This window comes from Pteropus alecto, unplaced genomic scaffold (assembly GCF_000325575.1).
Source record: "Pteropus alecto unplaced genomic scaffold, ASM32557v1 scaffold88, whole genome shotgun sequence".
NCBI classification, from domain to species: Eukaryota; Metazoa; Chordata; class Mammalia; order Chiroptera; family Pteropodidae; genus Pteropus; species Pteropus alecto.
In genome coordinates, this window is record NW_006494611.1 from 17,708,873 (window position 1) to 17,713,096 (window position 4,224).

The window sequence follows — 4,224 nt, forward strand, 5'->3', positions numbered from 1 at the left end:
ATAAACAGCGTAGAAAAATAGCGACGTACTCGAGAGGTCTGAGAAATGCTGCTTTTATCTCAGTCTCGAGACGAGTATCTCATAAGGAACTGAAAATGGAATTACTCAAACTAAAAACTGCTGACTTCACCAGGACGACTCCTTCCCTGACCCAAGTCTGGGAAGTGCCACTGGTTAACCATCAGAAATGAATTTGCTCATCAGAAAGAAAACAGAATTAGATACTTTCAGATGCACTCAGTGACATTTTCACAGCATTAGAAGCCAACCTGTCTCTACCTCAAACCAAAGCACTGAAACGCTTGATTCTGTGCAGTTGTGGTAGAAATGCCCTCTATCAAAGGCAAGCTCCAGAACCGCAAGCCAAAGACAAATAACAGAGGAAATTAATGAGACCATGACCTCTTGGTGACCCTTGGAGCTAAATCTTTGCTAGACCTCAGAATATCAGACAGGCTGCCAGCCCGCCAAGAGTGCCGTATGTATGAACAGCATGGAAGGCACCTCGGCCTAGCTCTTTAGAAGCTTGAGAAGAGAAATCCCAAAGGAATTTATTTGTTATATCCCCCACAAGAAATGGCTTGATGTTTAGGTGAAGAAACCCCTTCTGAGAAATTAGTTAGTTCCTGGGAGTCCACCAGGGTCACCTGGAGAAGGTATTTGCCTGAGAGTTAAGATTGTTTCTCTCTCCTGTCCAGTGGTGCGATATCAGTATTTTAAAAATGTGGTCTTTCACAAACTAGCAAAAGAAGGAACTGGCAGGATTTCACAGGGCCTTCTCCCCCCATAGGTTTCAGTTATGGATTCATATCAGCAAATAGTATACAGTGTTTTCTATGTGACCAGTCATTGTGCTGAGCAGAACCAGAACTCGAGCTGCTCATGGAGAGCAGCACTGTACAGGTCGAAATACCAGTTCCCCTCCTGAGACAGTGCCACAGCACACAAGAGACTCCTGGCCACCACTTTCAGTTTAGGAAACGTTGAGGCACAGGACAGCAATGGAGGCTGAAGGGCGCTAGTATCTAACAAGCAAGGCTTGGCCCATAAGCTGCCATTGGAGTGTCCAGCCTGAAGACTGAGACAGTCAGCTAAATCTTCAGAATAAAAGGTGTGGCGAGAAGGCAGAAGACAAACCCTGACTCTCGGCGGGGTGAGAAGGAGATCTTGACCACAGGAGAAGATCAAACAGATCTAAGTTGCATCTCTTGACTGTAAGATCCACCAAGGAGTAGAAAAATCAATTGATAGAGATTATACATATAGAAATAGATACCATTGTTTCTTTTACTCTTCCCTCTTCTTGTCAAAGAGATCATCTTTCCCAGTTTGGCCTCAAAGTTTAGAAGGCCTAGGTCTAACCTGGTTTATGGATCCTCTTCTCGGGCCTTCACTGGAACTATGGAGAATTTGGATGAGCTAAGTGGATTTCAAAGTTTGTTTTATTCATGGAAGTTATTATTCGAACAAAATCTTTTATTCTGTAAACAAATCAATCACATGCAGAAACAGCACCTCCTCAGGTTGAAGCAGGACTCCCCTGGGTGCCTCTGAAGGGCCCTCCGAGTACAGTTAAAGCCATGAATAAGGGGAACTTCTCAGGTCCTTGCTGCCTGATGCAGTAACCCCATGATCCTGTTGCAGATGCTCCCCAGACATTCATGACTCCTGTCCTTGATCCAGTGTGTAACAGTCATCCAAACAGAGTATCTAAACCTTGTAAACCCCGAGTCCCCTGTTTCAGTGTGTGCATTCTCTAGGAGTGAGCTGGATTAGGCCCTGGTTTGATGATGGGTGAGAATGGCAACCCAGACTTGGCTAATATCACTGTCATTTTGGTTTTCTGACATGGCATCTCAAACAACAGTGAAAAAATATGAACTTAAAGGAGGAAAAAACTAATAAAATGCTTTTATGGACAGAACCTTAGTTTAGTATACTAATCCTATTTACATACAGAAAACCTGTTCTCAGGAATTCCATTGTAAATACTTTATTCAGAGAAATGTCAATTTATAGCCATTCATCGGGAATTTTTGTGCATGTTAAACTAGGGTCTTGTGCATGAAAACATTTTATTCAATCTCATGGTTGTCAAATATTTTTTAAAGTGGCCAAAGAAGTCTGATAGATTTGATTCACTTGGATTTTGCATAGCTTTTTCTCCAAAGAGGATATGCCTCCCTGAGTCTCACTGGTCCTTTGTCATAGACTCCAACAATTTGCTGACTCCAGTGAACATTTGTCAGTTGTCTTCTTAAAATCTACTGCCTTTCCTTCCAAAGACTTCACTTCCCTTTTTCTACTCTCAGTTCATATGGTCCGGGGGAGGCGATCCCCTACGCCCTGGTGGGTATAACCCCTGGGCCTAAGTTAATCAGTACTTCATATTTTGTTGGTCATAGCGACTTGTTCAGAGGTAAAATAAACACGAAATAAATTTATTCTATCAGATTGAGATTCAAAAGTCTATGAAAAGCACATAATAAAACAAGGGTCATCCCTAATTCACCTTTCAACCACTGCCAATGATTCAGAGAACATTTTCTCCTTACTAGCAAATCTTACACCAAAGTTTCTCCATATGATTATAAGCCCATAGAATTCCATCTCCTTCTCAAGATAGTTAAGATCCACATTTCTCTGTGAACAGCCCAGCCGTAGTGGACTCTCATCTTTTTCAAGAGCAGTCTCTGAGCCTCTCACAAAAGACACCAGATCATGTAGCTCTTCTCAGTCTCCAAATTCAGATTCTCCATTCCCCTCTTCCTCCTCCCTTCTTCTCATGCCTCCTTTCCTCCATCGGTCAGCTTTAAAAAGAAAAATAAAATGTACCTAAACCCAAAATGTGGAGATCCGACTGTATTATTCAAATGTCTACAATTTGTAGGCTATATGCTCTTCCTAGTTAGCCTTAGAATATATATCAGTTGCCTTTTCCTCCAGGAATCCAACCACTCCTTGTGTTTTATAGCATTGCTTCTATGCTGCTTCTTGGATTTGCACCAATGTATCTCAAACATCTTCCAAACTGCCAGGGTCTTTATTCTGTGACATTTGTAATTCATTAAAAATAAAATGGACGGTGTATCTGTTTGGCACGCTGGAAAGCAGATGTTAAGATCAAATTAGATGTAGAAGGGGAAATGTCTGTGAAGGACAAGAAGCAGAAATAGGTATGAAGAGTTTTCAGGCAGTAATGCAGGTCCAATATCTGTGAAAGGAGAGAAAGGAGGAGGAGGACTGGATAAGAAGATCCATGCAGTGCAACCTGGAGATTATCTCAGGCTGGCCATTTGAGAGCACCAGAGCAAAGATGGCCTTTTAGAGGAAGAAATGGCTCAGGCAGAAATGGCCCAGCTCCTGTGCCTCCAGTTTGCTCAGTGCAGCAACTGAGCACCAGACAACTCCCTTCCTCACAGCGAGTTCTCTTAAAGGAGGATCTGAGTAGTGTACCTCCTGGCAGCTAGGTATGTATGGCATTGCGGGTACTTTTAAACTGGAAGTTATTGGGCACATGGGGTGTGTGTATGTGTAAAAGAAGACTGCCTTGAATTTAGGAGTCTGAACTGTGACATGATAAGACGATGAAAACCAGACTGGAATCCTTCTGTCTGGGAGACCAAGCCTCACCCCCAACTTCTAGGCTGTTGGCCTGGTTAAATGAGAATAATTTCACCACTTTAAAAAGGAATGGAATTAGAAATGCCAAGAGCACAAAATATTCTGGGACTGCCGGGCATCCGACATGCTGTGTTAATCATAAAGGGGGAAAAGCCCTCCGTTTTGGCCAGAAATCAGGGGAGTTATTTTGGGAGCAGCCTCATCAGTGACCCAGACATTACCGTTTGAATTCCAAAGCTCTGAAGAACAGGAGAGCACTTTTCCACTGCTGTGTGTTTCTTTCTTCATAGAACTTTGAGCACAGATCTGCTACAAACCTAGCATTCACCTTCTCAGGGGAGACTGCAGAGAAGCAGAACACTTTCCTTAGAGAAGGTGTGCTTTCCTGGGAAGTGACTTCACGGCTCACAGTCACCAAGGTCTTAACCAACCATGTAAAAAAGCATTCAGAGTTTACCTATATACACCAAATTTTACCAGCCCATCTCTGCCAACGAAATGCCCCATTTAAGAAAGCCCAAGAAATGACCATCATTTCTAGAATCTTTATGATGTTTTCTCTGTGCAAGCTGCTGGCTGCTGGGGAGATAAAGGGAAAAA